This window comes from Diceros bicornis, chromosome 24, assembly GCF_020826845.1.
Source record: "Diceros bicornis minor isolate mBicDic1 chromosome 24, mDicBic1.mat.cur, whole genome shotgun sequence".
In the NCBI taxonomy this organism is placed as follows: domain Eukaryota; kingdom Metazoa; phylum Chordata; class Mammalia; order Perissodactyla; family Rhinocerotidae; genus Diceros; species Diceros bicornis.
Window position 1 is genome coordinate 10294497 of NC_080763.1, and position 19015 is coordinate 10313511.

The 19015-nt window shown below is 39.7% G+C and overlaps 1 pseudogene; it reads right to left on the reverse strand.

Moving 5' to 3' along the window:
- Nucleotides 1-3664: 3664 nt before the first annotated feature.
- On the reverse strand, nucleotides 3665-3903 carry LOC131420715 (SNRPN upstream reading frame protein-like; annotated as a pseudogene).
- Between the last annotated feature and the right edge of the window lie 15112 nt (nucleotides 3904-19015).

The following is a 19015-nucleotide window of genomic DNA, read 5'->3' on the forward strand; positions in this document are numbered from 1 at the left end:
CACGCGCTCCGCTGCAGCGGCCAGGGGTTTTGCCAGTTCGGATCCCGGGCGCACATCAATGCACCGCTTGGCAAGCCATGCTGTGGCGGCGTCCCATATAAAGTGGAGGAGGATGGGCATGGATGTTAGCCCAGGGCTAGTCTTCCTCAGCAAAAAGAGGAGGATTGGCAGATGTTAGCTCAGGGCAGATCTTCCTCACAAAAAAAAAACCACAAAAAAACGAAAAAAAACAGTTGACTAAGTAAACTTGATTATAATGCAGCAGTTTTAATTTAGGTCAAAACTTATGCTGAAATAAAGCAGTGTTGTTGACTTTTATCTATCTATCTATCTGTCTGTCTGTCTGTCTGTCTATCTACCTACCTACCTACCTACCTACCTACCTACCTATGTTGTGGTCTGTTAGTCCTGGGTAGCCTGGCCCTGAATGCCTGGATGACCCATAGAGAGGGTTTGATGACTGTCTATCCCCGGGGGTCTGAGGCAGTAGGACCCAGAGTTGCTGGTGAAGCTCAACTGGTGAAAGGACAACTATTCCTCCCTTGACTAAGTGAGGAGAGACTAATTTTCCTTAGGAATTTCTGCTCGAATAGTGCCCAACCTCTTTCTCTCGATGGGCTCCAAATCGTGGATGAAATGGGGGAGAAACTGAGACTTCTAACTGCCCTCTGTCTGAGGATCCTCCTCTTTGTTTTCCAACAGAGCTGAGGAGACTAGGAGGTAGCATTAAAGCTTGCTTTTGCTTTACTCCCACACTTAAGTGTGTGTAAAGGCTCACACATTCAGAAGAAAAAAATTGTAGTACTTTTCTTTCACTGTTGAAACTAGAAAATTCGTCTTTGTTCAAAGTTACAAATATCTCTCCTGATATTGCTAATATCTTGAAAAACCAGCTATTGCTTTTATATATCATTTCTGTCATTATTATGTTTTTTCTCCCTTAGTTTTTGTTTTCATCTTTATTAATTCTGTCTACTTTCTTTGGGCTTATTTTATTGTTCTTTTGTTGGGTTTCTTGAGTTGAAATCTTGGCCATCTATGTTCAGTCTTTCTTGTGTAATAATAATATAATTATTGCCATGGATTTCCCTCTGAAATTTTATCCTATAGATTTTCCTACTTTTTGTTAATATATAAATAAAAAACATGGTCACGGAAATAAAAATTCAACCTCCAATTTAGAAGTGTATAAATTGACAAGTATAAGTCTCTGTTCTGTTCCCTCTACCCCACAACCGTTAGTCCCATGCCTTGGATTAGCCACTTCGACCATTTCTGGGTTTGGTCCTTCTTACGGATATATCTAGAACTCTCAATAATATGCTATGTCTCTATTATTTGGTTTATGAACTGTCAGGAGTACTCCATTCAATGAAAGCTGTGGAGTTTAGCCCATTTAATACTTCTCATTTCCCTAAGCAGTTTCCATTATTTTGTAAGTTACTATATAGCTTACAAAAATATACTTAAACCTTCTTTTTCTTGATCCGTTGACTATTTAGTAAAACTTGTAAAAATTTATTTCATTTTGTCTCTACCTCCCAGTTTCTTTCCATTTGGCTGTAATCATAGAACACATTGTTGCTTTTATTATCTTAAACAAACTGTTATCTGTTAGATCAACTAAGATTAAGAAAAAAAAGTTTTTATTTTACCTTCACTTATTCCTTCTCTAATGCCCTTCTTTTCTTTATGTAGATCTGAGTTTCTGATCTCTTATCATTTTCATTCTCACTGAAGAATTTTTTTAAACATTTCTTACAAGGCAGGTCTCCTGGCAACAAATTCTCTCAATTTTTGTGTGAGAAACTCTTTGTTCCTCTTTCACTTTTGAAGGATAATTCCTCAAGGTACAGAATTCTAGGTTAGTGGTTTTTTCTCTGAACACTTTAGATATTTCAGTCTGCTCTCTTCTTGCTTGCGTGGTTTCCAAGGCTAAGTCAGTTGTAGTTCTTGTCTTTGTTCTTCTATAGGTCAGGTGTTTTTTTCCCCACTGGCCTCTTTCAAGATTTTTTTCTTTGTCTTTGATTTTCTGCAGTTGTGGGCGTTTATCCTGGTTATTTTTCTTTGAGCTTCCTGGATCTGTAATTTGGTGTCTGACATGAATTTGGGGAAATTCTTCTTCTGGTATTTCTGTTATGCCTGCAATACCTTTTGTAGTTGTCCCAGGGATCTTGGATATACCATTCCATTTTTTTCAGTCTTTTTTTTTTTTTTTTTTTTTGCTTTGCTTTTCAGTTTTGGACATTTTTATCAACATATCATCAAGCTTGTTTCTTCAGCCATATCCAGTCTACTAATGAGCCCATCAAAGCCCATCAGAAGCCATCAAACCCTTCATTTCTGCTACAGAGTCTTTGATGTCTAGCTTTCTCTTTGATTCTCTTTTAGAATTTCTCTCTCTCTTCTTACCCACCTGTTCTTGCATGTTGTCTACTTTACCCATTAGAGCCCTTAGCACGTTACTCATAGCCATTTTAAATACTCAGTTTGATGATTCCAACATCCGTGCTACATCTGAGTTTGATTCTGATGCTTGCTCTGTCTCTTCAAACTGTGTTGTTTGCCTTGCAACTTTTTGTTGAAAGCTGATCATGATGTACTGGGTAAAAGGAAACTGGTACTGGTTTCCATGTAGGTTTCTGCTCCAGTAAGTTGTGATTCTCTATATCTGTATGTCTGTCTCTTCAATTTTGAGGGTAGTTTGCCCTGTGACCTCAATTCTCTGACAGATCCAAGAAGAGTTGTTGATTTTCAGTTTCTTCAGCTTTTTATTTGTTGTCAGGATGGAGTGATGATTTCCAAGCTCCTTACATTCCTGACCAGAAACTGGAAGTCCCTTCAACTTTGTAATTCTTTTTGCATAGTTAGTTTTTAATAATATTTACATTTGTAACTGTAATTAAATTTCCCATGCTTCATCTCTAAGTTCATTATGAAATTACAGTCCAAATAATAGCATTTATAGTATTATGATTATGTACCTAGTATTTGTTACAGATCTAGGTAGTATGATTGATTCCATAGAGGAGAATTTGTAATTTTATGTCCCTAAACCTGTGCTGCTCTAAGGAGAATGTTCCTATGACAAGGAGAAATGGATATTATTTTCTTACAGTTTATCCATGTCTCAAATGAATGCCTTCTTTTAGCTTATTTCATCTTTGGACCATGATTTTTGCTGAGTGTGTAGTTGTCCCTCCTTTTCTCTTGTTGAAAGAAGAAATATATTTCACAATCATCCTGGCTGTTATTCATACTATTTTTGGAATGGTTACTTTTAAAAAGATTATTTTATAATCACATTGCAAAAATCTATTCCCAATATTTCTTTTTATGGCCTCTCTGGGTGAATTCTGCTATTTCTTAGATGGCATGTCTTCCTTTGTCGTGAGATTCCTCTTTGGTGTTGATGAAGTATGTTTTGATACCTTTCAACTTTTTTCAGAAAAGGTGCATAAGGAGTAAGTGTTCTGAGTCTTTGAACATCTGAAATGTCTTCATTTCACTTTCACACTTGATGGATAGTGTGACTGTGTATATAATTCTATGTTCAAAATATTTTTTCTTAGCCATCGGAAAGCATTACCCCATTGTTTGCTTTTCTATTTTTTTTTCATGGGTAATATCTTTATTACATTGTCTGGGTTTTACTTGGAATCGGCTATCTCGATGTTCCAATACTGCTTTGACCCCCTCCTGGTGTCTCAGCTGAGAATGCCTCTCTCAGTCCCACCTGGAAATCCACCACAGGTATTTGTGGCTGCTGGATTGCCTCAGGTACAACTGACACTCTTGGTTGCTCAGGGAGGCTGTCTTTCTGTGTTTGACTTGGCCTTCCGCCTCTCGCATGTGCTGTTCTGTAGTCCATCTCAGGTGTAAGTGGTCCCTGGCCTGCTCCATCACACCACCAGTCACTTCTCCAGCCAGAGCGTCAGGCATCTCCTGCGGCTGCTCCACTCTACCCCATTGCTTCCTTGCATCCCGTGTGGCAACAGGGTCTCTGAAATTGTTATTTGTTTGTAATGACCTGTTGCCCCTAACCGTCCCCCCCACCCCAGCTTTTAGTATGTTCTCTTTATCCATGGTGTTCTGAAATTTCAAAATATCTCTAGGTATGAACCTTTTTTTTTTTTTTTTTTTTTAACTTATCCTGTTCTGTGCTAAATAGGCACTTTCAACCTGAAGTTTTATATCTGATGTCAACTCTGGGGCATATTCTTCTATTATTTTTACCATTTTTTTTTCTCTGTTCTCTGTTCCTGGAACTCCTGTTGGACAGATATTGATTCTTATTTTGGGGGGAGGGGTGTCCCATTGGTTGTAACATTGTGTAAATTTCGGGCGTGCATCACTGTATTTCAGCTTCTGTACAGACTGCATCCTGTTCACCACAGATATCGGTTCTTTTAGTTGTTCTATCTCCCTTGACATGTTTTCCCTCATGTGTTCTGTCTTTGGTCTTTTTGCTCTACGTTTAAGGAGATTTTCTTGACTTTTTCTTGCATTCCTTACATTTATTTTTTTATTTTAATGATTTTGTTTTTAATCTCCATGAATTCTTCATTGTTTTCCAATTGCTCCTTTTCATAGTAGTCTCTTCTGGTTTAAATGGATACAATACCTTCTCTTTTTGGACACTAATGGGAGTTCACTGTAGTTTCTTATGTTTTATGAATTATCTATATATACACCGTCTAGGTCAGTTCTTTTGATGTTTGTTTTGGTTATCATCAGTTGAGCTATGGAATTTCCTAACCATCCGTGGTCTTTTATCTTTTTGTGAATCAAGGACAAGTTTGGTTGAAACAGGTGGCTTGGGCAGGGTTTCTCTTGTCCTGCCCCTGAATTAGAGCTAGGTTTTGTGTTTGTGGGTAGGAATGTGAATGGTAGAATTCCCTTTAGAGTGTTGGGGGCAGGTGGTCAGCTGGGCCTCTCCCCAAACGCCAAAGCAAAGTGGCTTCTTTCTGGAGCTCCATTCTCTATTCTGAGTTGCCATTGCATGAATGCACTACATACACTACTTAAATTTCTTCAAAGATGATGTTTTCAACTTAAGCTGGGGTCAAAAGCCAATGCTGTGTAGAAGGATAGGAGTAGGAGACCAAAGACCAAGGGCAGCAGGACTCCATGCTCTGGCTCCATCAGTCCTGGTACACTGGGGGTGAGGGCATCAGCGCTCATAACACCATGGATTGAGTAGGGAAGTTGTGTTCCTCAGAGGAGATTCAAATGCTTTTATCTGAAGATTAAGACAAAAGCAATAACTGTCCACTCTAACAGACAAGAGTGATTAACCCCATTTTATGAGTGCATTTGGTGAAATATTGTGAATGAATCATGGAGGTTAGGAATGAGGAGCAGCATGATATAGTAAATCAACCTAATATAAACAACACTGTTGTGATCATTGCGCTGATCATTGTCGGAAAGGCTAGAGGGAATGGTCAAGTATTTCCTTCAGCTTAACCTTGGCCCAGTTCACACCAGTTGGGGGTGGAGAGGAAGAGGAGCTGAGGAGGGAGAGGCTCTGCAAATCACTAACGTCATAGCAAAGATGCTGTAGGCTCCACCAGGACCAACTTTCAGTTTCTGATTCACGGAATATCTTTCCCTTAAAATGAACATAGAGTAATCATGGGAGGAGAATATGGCTGTGGAAGACATTTAGAATCTTAGAAAATGTTCGGGGCCTTATTCACTCCATTTGTATTTCCCCCTTCATTTGTAGAGTACTTACCCATTTCAAAGGCTTTTCCGAGTGTTTACAGGGAGGAAAGATCTGCCAAATTGGAACTTTTTAAAGAGATCAACATTTTCAACATATCCCAAACAGGATCAGATCTGATGCAGACAAATCTCAACCACATCATCAACGTTGATGGGATGATCCCCGTTCATTTCCTCTCTTTTTTGCAGAGTAACTATCATTCCCAAACACAGATCAGGTACTGAGTCCTAACAAACGTAGTAGTCAAAATAGAGGGTGATCAGCTTATCCAGTTTCCCATGTGTGCTTCAGCTATGATGTTTAATTTTCATTTCCTCCTTTCCATTGACATCCTAACTCCGTCAGGGAGGTCTGATAGCCCCTTCCAGGGGTTGCTGTTAATTCCTCATTCTCACATAAGAGCCGGAATTCCATTTGGAAAGAGAAATTACATTGGGCCTAATCAATAACCTCAAAGAACTAAAAGAAAAAATTACCTGTTATTTGACTTTAATATGTACTTGATGTCCATGATTTGTGTTCTTGTGTTAATTGTAGGGTCACTAGCAATTAGATTAGCTATTGTTAACATCTAAAATTGATTTAAAGCAAAAGGAATCAATACCTGAGCTGAATGTTTAATTATCACGATACTAACAAGAGACTGAGTCTTCCCAATTGAATTATTATTTGCTTCCTGCATTTTAGAATATTGAGCATATCTAAGAGAGATGAAAAATACCTACCGTTGTAAAGGACAATGTAAATAACTTGCTATGGTCATAAAAATGAAGATAGCAGCATAGGTGTGAGGAGTAAGGAGTAAGTGTAGTTTGTGAAACTAAAATATCTTAGCCTTGAATTTGACAAAAGATTATAGTAATTACAATGGCTTTTGTGTTTAAGAATTTACTGGATGCTTGACATTGTTATTTTATTTTTTCTCATTTAATCTTAGCGACAACCTTACAAAGCAGGTACCAAACGAGTCAAGGAGAATCTGCCTCCACCAAGTCACAGATCTATTTTGTTAAAAATGATCAAAGAAGACAATTTAGGTGATACAAACTTTATTAACACTTTCATGAAGTGGCAGTCTCTGTTCCCAAGGGTCCAGAGAACTACAAAATGGGGCAGAAGGCAGGAAGCTTTTATAGGGTAAAGAATAAGGAACAAGAAAGGGGAAAAAGGAAAATGAATAAGGAACAAGGAAATAAGTATAGAGCCCAGAGTTGGCCTGGCGTTTGGGGATTGGCTGACTGGAGATAGTGCGTTTCTGATCAAGTGGAGCATTTACAGGGACACGATAGTTATCTCAGTTTCTGTTTGCTGACGTGGCATCTTGGGAAGGAACGGCTCCGTCTTGGGCCTAGAAATGTATTTCAACAGGTTGAAGCCCAGGTCTGCTGACTGCAGATCCAGAACACTTAACCTGCATGCTTTGTTTTAGCAATTGCGATTCTAGATATATTCTAAATGAACCGAGTCTTGATGGAGCTTTAAAGTGTGGAAAGTCCAAAACACTGATATATTCAGAAAGATATTGGTATTACCAATTACTTGCTCTTATATTTCACTAATTTAAGTGTCAAAACTCTCTTGTTAAATTTGATACCTCCATAACCTTAAATTTGGTTTATTAAACTGGATTCTACAATTGTAATAGTGAAATTCACAAAAAATTTTAACATGTTCAAATCTTCTTCAGACTCTCTAAAGGTCTCTAATTGAGAACTTTTAGAGTGTATACAATCATAGACCATAGATACATTTATGGATCTGAGTTGGGGGTACTAAACCTAGCTCAGTGTGTGTGTGTGTGTGTCTGTGAACATCCATGTGTGTCCCTGACTGTGTGTCGGTGGTGAGGTTGCCTGGTTAGTTGGAAATTCAGCCAAATAAATTGCATTTAAACATTGTCCCTGTTTCAAAACAGCCCAACCCCTTGGTGCAAATTCTCCTTGTTCTTTTTTATTCTCAAGTATCACTTGAGAATCTGAACATAGTTATGCAAATGTGTGTCAAATAGGCCCCTCTGCCCTAGGGAAAGTGTATAACATCTTTTGTGGCTTGACAAAGACTACTGAAACCAAGGAGCCCTTGGTTTGCAGAGTTGGACCCTGGAGAGGGGAGGTGGGGGGTGAAATGAGTAAATTTGCAGAAATTCCTGAGAACCAACATTTTCTCTTCTGTGGTTCCACATTATTAGAACATCTCTGATGGACTGAGATAATCTTGACCAAGGTCAATCAATAGGAGAGGACACCAATAGGTCCCAAATGGAAGTTACCCAAAGGCAAAGAAGGTCTGACCTGGTGGCCTGGTTCAGCAACCACACTCAGAGGGTCTGAGTGGTCTTGGTACAGTGTGTTGGTGAGGTTGGATGTCCCTCTTGACCTTGTCACCTTGACACAGAGGATGTGCTTTAGAAGCAAACGGTTGAGCACGTTAGGATCAAGCAACACAATTGGTACCCCAAGCCTGCAATGTTCTAGGCTGAATACAGCATTGGAAGGAGTGGTTCATCCTTTCTTGGTTCAAGGATTTTAAAACTAGATAAGTTAAATTTGTACCCCAGGCTATTGGAGTATAAATAGCACCAATATTTTAATATACACTCCAACTTTCCCAAGTCAGATATTCAACTTCAGATATTCAGATTTTGACTACATTGACAAATATATTTGAGTAAGATTTTCACTTTAGATGAATATATGCTTTATTTGGGAATATCTTAACAGTCTTAACATTTATTTCCTTTGAACTCAATTTGCTTTGCCAGAGATTATTTCAACTCTGGAATAACTAATTCCCACCATTTTGTCAAAAATGTTTGTATTGCATCTATTCAGGACCTCAAAAAGCTCTGCCCATCTTCTTCTACCTTTGCTGCCATGGGAAGGTCTTTCCCCAGAAGCATGTTTGCAGAAGTGTTTGGTTTGTAAGAATCGCCCGAATCACACTGTGAGGCAGGCAGAACCAGGACCGCTCTTCCTATTTCTGGCTGAGCAAAGTGAGACGGGTGATGTAAGCTGAGGAAGGGCTCACAGCTGGCCAGCAGCAGTGCTGGAACTTGAAGGGGCTATTGATTGTTGAAGCAACAGGCGCTCCCCACCCACTGTTATGTGCTGATGATCCTTATAAATAGTTTTCTAGACTGAAAAGTGCTCTTCAAGGAGGAGGCAGACCTGGGTTCAAATCCTGAAGCTTCCACTTCTCATCTTTGTTTGGGCAAGTTACCTAAACTCTTTGATCCCTGGTGTCCTCATGTGTAGAATGGGAGAAAATGATAGAAACTTTACAGGGCTGTCAGGATTCATTGAGCTACAAGTTTTAAGTGCTTGGTACTGTAGTATTAGTATAACAAACACCATGCAGTCTCTCTTGATGGTCCCCATCCTCCACAAGTTAGAATATACTTGACCACTAACTTTTTGAGAATACATCGAGAGTTTATCTTAAGGACCTAAGAATCTCAGGAGAAATAAATAAAATGGTCTACAGCTTGTAGGTCCACATGGAGTGATACAAAGAGCTCTAATCATCAGACTGGTTCTGATGACCACCTACCACTGAGAAAAACAAGAGTTTAACTTTTATTCATTCATTGAACAAATATTTATTGGACATCTACTATATGCCAGGCATTGCTCTAAGCTCTGGGGAAACAGCAATGAAGAAAAAAGGCAGAAATCCCTGCCCTTACCTTACATTCTAGTTGCGTTTATTATATATCAGGCATTTGTTCCTGTGTTCAATTGCTGTGTAATTTAATAACAAAATTAATTATGTAAAAATAATATTTGGACAAAACTCGGCTGGCAATTCTTTTCATTCATGCGGTATTGACTAGGGTCACTCGTTCCTATTCAGCTGACAACAGGTCTGGTCTGGAGGGTCCAAACAGGCTCACTCAGATGCCTGGTACCTGGTCAGGATGGCAGGAAAGCTGAGCTCAACGGAACTCCTCTCCCTCTCTGAGTAATTTCAGGGTCTCTCCATGTGATCTTTCCAGCAGGATAGCCACACTTCTTACTTGGCAGCTGGCCTCCTGCAGAGAGTGTTTCTGGAGACCAAGGCAGAGCTGAAAGGCTTCTTCTGACCAGACTTGGAGGCCAAGCAGTGTCACTTCACCTGCATTTTATTAGTGACAAGTGAGTGCCTATGTCCAGTGAGGATGCAAGGGGAAGGGAATTAGATCCCATCTCTCCCACAGAGAAGTTAAGTAACTGGCCCAAGGTTACGAAGCCAATCAGTGGCAGAACCAGGATTAAAAAACAGGAATCTAGCCCAAGAGTCCAATATTTTAACCACTACACTTTACTCCCTCAAATGATTTGCATTACTTTGGACAATGTATTAAAAGTGGCTGGGTCTCAGTGTCTCATGCACAAAATAAGAGGCTAAGAATAGGTGAGTTTTCTGTCTCACACCCATTAGGATGGCCACTACCAAAAAAGAAAAAAGAACAAGTATTGGTGAGGATGTGGAGAAAGCGTGCATTGTTGGTAGGAATGTAAAATGGGTCAGCTCTACGGAACACAGTATAGCACTTCCTCAAAAACTCAAAAATAGACTTTCCATATGACCAGCATTCCACTTCTGGGTGTATACCCAAAAGAATGAAAAGCAGAATCTCGAAGAGATATTTGTACACCCATTTTCATAGCAGCATTATTTAAAATAGACAAAAGATAGAAGCAACCAAAGTGTTCATTGATGTATGAACAGATAAACAAAATGTGGTATATACAGTCATGCATTGTGTAATGACGTTTTGGTCAACGACAAACCACTTACATAACGGTGGTCCCATAAGATTAGTACCATATAGCGTAGGTGTGTAGAGGCTATATCATTTAGGTTTGTGTAACTACACTCTATAATGTTTGCACAATGATGAAATTGCCTAATGATGCATTTCTCAAAATGTATCCCTGTCGTTAAGTGACACGTGACTATGCATATAATGGACTATTATTCAGCCTCAAAAAGGAATGAAATTCTGACACATGCTACAACATGGATGAAACTTGAGGACATTATGTTAAGTGAAATAAGCCAGTCACAAAAGGACAAATAGTGTAGGATTCCACTTATATGAAGTGCCTAGAGTAGCCAAATTCATAGAATCAGAAAATAAAAGGATGGTTGCCAGGAACTAAGGGGAGGGAGGAATGGGAAGTTGTTGTTTAATGGATATAGAGTTTCAGTTTTGCAAATGCAAAAAATTCTGGAGATTGATTACACAACATTGTGTATGTACTTAAGACTACTGAACTGTACACTGAAAAATGGTTACAACAGTAGATTTTATGTTATGTGCATTTTACCACAATTAAAAATAAAAAAGAATGGATGAGTTTCATCTTCAACTTTTTATAATTCTACGTAATTTTTATCCGATATCTAGTATACTAGTAGTTGCTTCTGCTCGACTTGGAAATAAATTTGTAACAAGTATATTCCAATTATGGCTTGGTGCCTACTCTTGTAATTTTACAGAAAGAAGTGAATTAAGTCATAAGAAAGTAGAGCATGTTATACAATCTTTTTGTTTCCCAAAACATTGAAATAATGAGTCATTAAGACAGGTGTCTAGTGATGTGTACAGAAAGTGACTAAAATACACAATAGAATTAGCAAATCAAACAGTGGAATGCAAACTCAGACAGGACTCCTTGCCCATCAGGACCAGCCAAAGCAAACAAGCGTATTTTGTATTGTGCTGTGAAGGTCAATAAACTCAGGCTTGGCCAGTTTAGGAGAGGCAGAAAGATGCAGAAACCAGGCCTTTGGAATCAAGCCTCATGCCAAAATTCAAACCATAGGATAGGACTCAGATGTAAGTTGTGTTTCTGTTGCCTGGAAGGTAACTTGGGAAAAAAATAACCAACCAGGTTCTGGGTTTCAGAAAACTATTTTACCAGACCATTTAAGGGAGAGCAAGTTTGATTTCAAGTTCTAATTGGAAGGTGAATGTAGTTGTTTTTTCAAGTGACCAGAAGGCCTGTAAGGAAGTACTCCAGAGGCACCAGTAAATCCCAGGGCAGGAGGGAGAAAGAAGGAAATGATGTTCTTTTTTCACTTCAAAACTTTTTTCTTGGAGAGTGACGTCAGCAACATGGTGGAGTGAGATGTTCCCTGTGTCTCGCCACCTTCGAGCTACAACTAAAAGGACATTCATTGGTCAGCGGAGGATACCTGCACAGTACACCAGGACACCTGAGAGACCAGAGCAGCTGTATACCTGAAGGTAGATGAACTACGCCCCCTCCAAGGAGGTGGTGGAGATAGGTGAGCACCCTCTGGACCCCAGGCAGGCAAGCGCACATGCGTGACTACTTTCTCAACTGGAGAGATCATAGCACCGCTCTGGCCCCAAGGGTGGGAGTGTACCTCAGTGCGACTGTGGGAACAGGTGACAGTAGTCCTGAGCCCCCCGTGTGATCACTTCCCTGTCTAGTAGGGGAGCCCTCAGGGCCACGAAGCCCACAGAGAGCAGCACAGGCTTGGTCCCAGTGGGGAAGCCCTGCTTGCCAAGCACAAAGGCCAGTGCTACCTAGGAGCAGAGGGCAGCTGAGCTGCCACTCAGGCGAACAAGCTCCCAGCTGCTGTGAACACCCATAGTACTGCTGCAGCTCCAAAGGGGACGCATTTCTCAGAGGGACGGTGAGAGTGGGCAGCAGTGGCCCTGAGCCCCCATGTGATCACTCTTTCATCTAGTGGGAGAAATCACAATCCCACTGTGGTCCCAGGGAGTGGCTTTGGCTGGGTCCCAGAGGGGAGGTCCCGCCCACCAAGCACAACAGCTGGTGCAATCTAGAAGCAGAGGGCGGCTGAGATCCCAGTCTGGGCGAACAAGCTGCCAGCTGCCATGAACACCCATAGTACCGCTGTGGCCCAGAAGCAGGGGTCTGTGGGAGCAGGTGGCAGTGGCCCTGAGCCCCCCATGTGACTACTTTCCCATTTGGTGGGAGACCCCACAGAGCCACTGTGATCCCAAGGAGTGACCCAGGCTTGGGCAGGCACAGCTGACAGGGATCGCGGCAGTGGGCTCAGATTACACAGCTCCTGCCCCCCCCGAAAGTGGTGGAACCTGCAACCAGAAACTATCACTATGCGCCGGCACAAATCCACTCCATCAAATGGTATAAAGATATTATTTAATACTCCAGACCAGAAGGAAAAAGACAAACACCCAGAAACCAGTCCTGAAGGCATGGAAATCTACAATCTAAATGACAAAGAATTCAAGACAGCCATCATAAAAAAACTCAATGAGCTACAAGAGAATTCTGAAAGACAGTTCAATGAAATCTGGAACCAAATTACTGAACAGAGGGAATTCTTCACAAAAGAAATCGAAACTATAACGAAAAACCAAACAGAATTATTAGAGATGAAAAACACAGTGGATGAGATAAAGAAAAATCTGGAGTCCTTAAACAACAGGGTTGATAACATGGAGGATAGAATTAGCAATCTGGAGGATAGGAACACAGAAATGCTTCAGATGGAGGAGGAGAGAGAACGTAGACTAAAAAGAAATGAAGAAATTCTCCGAGAAATATCTGACTCAATTAGGAAATGCAACATAAGGATTATAGGTATTCCAGAGGGAGAAGAGAGAGAAAAAGGAGCAGAGAGCTTGTTCAAAGAAATAATAACTGAGAACTTCCCAAACCTGGATACAGAGCTGGAATTACATGTAAAAGAAGCCAACAGGACTCCTAATTACATCAATGTATAAAGACCTTCTCCCAGGCATATATTAGTAAAGCTGGCAAAAGTCAACGATAAAGAAAAAATATTGAGGGCAGCAAGGCAGAAGAGAATAACCTATAAAGGAAGCCCTATCAGGCTTTCAGCAGATTTTTCAGCAGAAAAATCTCTCCTAGCCTTACAGGCTAGGAGAGAGTGGAATGATATATTCAAAATTTTGAAAGACAAAAACTTTCAGCCAACAATACTATATCCAGCGAAAATATCCTTCAGATATGATGGAGAAATAAAAACTTTCCCAGATAAACAAAAGCTGAGGGAGTTCATTGCCACAAGACACCCCCTACAAGATTTGCTCAAGAAAGCCCTCACACCTGAAAAAAAAAAGAAAGGGTTTACAAAGCCTGGAGCAAGCAGGTAAATAGGCAGACAACATCAGAAATTGCAGCTCTCTGTCAGAACAGATTAGCTAACAATTATAACTCTAAAGACAAAGGAAAAGAAAACATAAAAAATAAATATTATCACTTCATTTTAACCACAAATTCACAACACATAACTGAATAAATTGTGACAACAGCAACTTAGAAGGGGAAGAGGAAAGGGATGAAACCTGCTTAGACTAAGGAAACAAGAGGCTGTCAGGGAATGGACTATCTCATCTACAAGATCTTTTATACAAACTGCACAGTAACCACTAAATAAAAAATCAGAATAAAAACACAAATGATAATGAGAAAACCATCATTGAGAGCCACCAAACTGAATTAGCAGTCCAAAATACATGGGATGAGAAACAAGGGAAAAATACATAACAACTGAAAAACAAGAGATTAAATGGCAGCATTAAGCCCTCATATATCAATAATCTCTCTAAATGTAAATGGATTGAATTCCCCAATCAAAAGACACAGAGTGGCTGGATGGATTAAAAAACAAGACCCAACAATTTGCTGCCTCTAGGAAACGCATCTCAGCTCTAAATACAAGCACAAGCTCAGAGTGAAGGGATGGAGGACAATACTCCAACCTAATGGCAAACAAAAGAAAGCAGATGTTGCCATACTTATATGAGACAAAGTAGACTTCAAGATAAAAAAGGTAATGAGAGGGGCCAGCCCTGTGGCATAGCAGTTAAGTGTGCATACTCCACTGCTGGTGGCCCGGGTTCGGATCCCAGGCGCACACCAATGCACTGCTTATCAGGCCATGCTGTGGTGGCGTCCCATATAAAGTAGAGGAAGATGGGCACAGATGTCAGCCCAGGGCCAGTCTCCCTCAGCAAAAAGAGGAGGAATGGCGTGGATGTTAGCTCAGGGCTGATCTTCCTCACCAAAAAAAAAAAAAAATGTAATGAGAGACAAAGAGGGGCCATATACAATGATAAAAGGGACAATCCACCAAGAAAACATATCAATTATAAATATATATGCACCCAACACAGGAGCACCAAAGTACATAAATCAACTATTAACAAACTTAAAAGGAGATATCAACAACACCACAATAATAGTAGGGGATCTTAACACCCCACTTACATCAATGGATAGATCATCCAGACAGAAATTCAATAAGGAAATAGTGGACTTAAATGAAAAACTAGACCAGATGGACTTAATAGATACCTATAGAGCACTCCATCCAAAAAGAACAGATTACACATTCTTCTCGAGGGCGCATGGAACATTCTCAAAGATAGATGATATGTTGGAAACAAGGCAAACCTCTATAAATTTAAGAAGATTGAAATCATAACACGCATCTTTTCTGACCATGATGCTATGAAACTAGAAATCGACTACGAGAATAAAGCTGGGAGAGTGACAAAGATGTGGAGACTAAACAACATGCTACTGAACAACCAATGGACCATTGAAGAAATTAAAGGAGAAATCAAAGAATATCTGGCAACAAATGAAAATGAAAATACACCATACCAGCTCACATGGGATGCAGCAAAAACAGTCCTGAGAGGGAAATTCATAGCAATACAAGCCCACCTTAACAAACAAGAAAAATCCCCAATAAGCAATCTTAAACTACACCTAACAGAGTTAGAAAAAGAAGAATAAACAAAGCCCGAAGTCAGCAGAGGGAGGGAAATAATAAAAATTAGAGCAGAAATAAATGAAATTGAAACCAAAAAAACGGTAGAAAGGATCAATGAAACAAAAAGCTGGTTCTTTGAGAAGATAAACAAAGTTGACAAACCCTTAGCCAGACTCACCAAGAAAAAAAGAGAGAAGGCTCAAAGAAATAAAATTAGAAATGAAAAAGGAGAAATTACAATGGATATCACAGAAACACAAAAGATTATAAGAGAATACTGTGAAAAACTATATGCCAACAAATTGGACAATCTAGAAGAAATGGATAAATTCTTAGACTCATACAACCTCCCAAAACTGAATCAAGAAGAAATAGAGAACATGAATAGACCAATCACAAGTAAAGAGATTGAAACAGTAATCAAAAACCTCCCAAAAAATAAAAGTCCAGGACCAGATATCATCTCTAGAGACTTTTACCAAACATTCAAAGAAGATTTAATACCTATCCTTCTCAAACTATTCCAAAAAGTAGAGGAAGATAGAACACTTCCTAACACATTCTATGAGGCTAACATCACCCTGATACCAAAGCCAGACAAGGACAAGACAAAGAAGGAAAGTTACAGGCCAATATCGCTGATGAACATAGATGCAAAAATCCTCAACAAAATATTGGCAAACTCAATACAGCAATACATTGGAAAGATCATACACCACAATCAAATGGGATTTATACCAGGGACACAAGGATGGTTCAACATCCTCAAATCTATCAATGTGATACACCACATTAACAAAATGACGAAAAAAACCACATGAACATCTCAATAGATGCAGAGAAAGCATTTGACAAGATCCAACATCCATTTATGATAAAAACTCTCGACAAAATGGGTATAGAAGGAAAGTACCTCAACATGATAAAAGCCATATATGACAAACCCACAGCCAACATCATACTCAACGGGGAAAACCTGAAAGCCATCCCTCTGAGAACAGGAACAAGACAAGGGTGCCCACTCTCGCCACTGTTATTCAACATAGTGTTGGAAGTTCTGGCCAGAGCAATTAGGCAAGGAAAAGGAATAAAAGGAATCCAAATAGGCAATGAAGAAGTGAAACTCTCGCTGTTTGCAGACGACATGATTTTATATATGGAAAACCCTGGGCTGGCCCCGTGGCTTAGCGGTTAAGTGCGCGCACTCCACTAACGGTGGCCCGGGCCGGATCCCGGGCACGCACCGAGGCACCGCATGTCTGGCCATGCTGAGGTGGCGTCCCACATACAGCAACTAGCAGGATGTGCAACTACGACATGCAACTATCTACTGGAGCTTTGGGGAGAAAAAGGGAAAAAAAGGAGGAGGATTGGCAATAGATGTTAGCTCAGGGCCAGTCTTTCTCAGCAAAAAGAGGAGGATTGCCATGAATGTTAGCTCAGGGCTGATCTTCCTCACAAAAAACAAAAGAGAAAACCCTAAAGAATCCATCAGAAAACTACTAGAAATAATCAACAACTACAGCAAAGTTGCAGGGTACAAAATCAACTTACAAAAATCAGTTGCATTTCTATACTCTAACGACGAACTAACAGAAAGAGAACTCAAGAATACAATCCCATTTACAATCACAACAAAAAGAACAAAATATCTAGGAATAAATTTAACCAAGGAGGTGAAATACCTACACAATGAAAACTATAAGACATTGTTGAAAGAAATCAATGATGACATAAAGAAATGGAAAGATATCCCATGAACATGGATTGGAAGAACAAACATAGTGAAAATGTCCATACTACCTAAAGCAATCTACAGATTCAATGCAAACCCAATCAGAATCCCCATGACATTCTTCACAGAAATAGAACAAAGAATCCTAAAATTCATATGGGGCAACAAAAGACCCCGAATAGATAAAGCAATCCTGAGAAAAAAGAACAAAGCTGGAGGCACCACAATCCCTGACTTCAAAATGTAATACAAAGTAATAGTAATCAAAACAGCATGGTACCGGTACAGAAACAGACACACAGATCAACGGAACAGAAATGAAACCCCGGAAATAAAACTTCACATCTACGGGCAGCTAATCTTCGACAAAAGAGCAAGGACCATACAATGGAGAAAGGAATGTCTCTTCAATAAATGGTGCTGGAAAACTGGACAGCCACTTGCAAAAGAATGAAAGTAGACCATCTGCTTTCACCATACACAAAAATTAACTCAAAATGGATCAAAAACCTGAAGGTGAGACCTGAAACTATAAAACTCCTGGAAGAAAATATAGGCAGTACACTATTCGTCATTGGTCATAAAGGGATCTTCTTGAATTCCATGTCTACTCGGACAAGGGAAACAAAAGAAAAAATAAACAAGTGGGACTTCATCAGACTAAAGAGCCTCTGCAAGGCAAAGGAAACCAGGATCAAAATGAAAAGACAACCCACCAGCTGGGAGAAAATATTTGCAAACCATATATCCGACAAGGGGTTAATCTCCATAATATATAAAGAACTCACACATCTGAACAACAACAAAACAAATAACCCAATCAAAAAATGGGCAGAGGATATGAACATTTTTCCAAGGAAGATATACGGATGGCCAATAGGAATATGAAAAGGTGTTCAACATCACTAATCATCAGGGAAATGGAAACCAAAACTACACTAAGATATCACCTTACACCCATTAGAATGGCTATAATCACCAAGACAAAAAACAACAAATGTTGGAAAGGATATGGAGACAAGGGAAACCTCATTTACTGCTGGTAGGAATGCAAACTGGTGCAGCCTCTATGGAAAACAGTATGGAGATCCTCAAAAAATTAAAAATAGAAATACCTTATGATCCAGCTATCCCACTTCTGGGTATTTATCCAAAGAACTTGAAATCAACAATCCAAAAAGGCTTATGCACTATGTTCATTGCAGTATTATTCACTATAGCCAAGAGCTGGAAGCAACCCAAGTGTCCATCAACAGATGATTGCGTAAAGAAGATGTGGTATATATATACAATGGAATACTACTCAGCCGTAAAAAAAGACAAAATCGTCCCATTTACAACAACATGGATGGACCTGGAGGGTATTATGTGAAATGAAATAAGCCAGACAGAGAAAGACAAATACTGTATGACCTCTCTCTTATGTGGAATATAAACTAATACATAGACAGAGAGAACAGTTTGGTAGTACCGGGGGGAAGTGAGTTGGTGGGTGGGCACAAGAGGTGAAGGGGTGTGTTTATATGGTGACTGACAAATAATAATGCACAACTGGAATCTCACAATGTTATAAACTATTATGACATCAATAAATAAAAAAAACCTTTTTCTTGGTTATCCCAGTAAAACACACTCATTGAAAATACAGTGCAACAGACAGTTGTTATTCTGATGGGCCAACGGCTCTCTTCTTTTCTAGGTACATCACATTCCTCATCACACTAACCCTCTGGCTGGAGAAGGTCTTTTTTTTTTTTTTTTCCCACTTCTGCTACAGCATGGGGAATGTGGGCTGC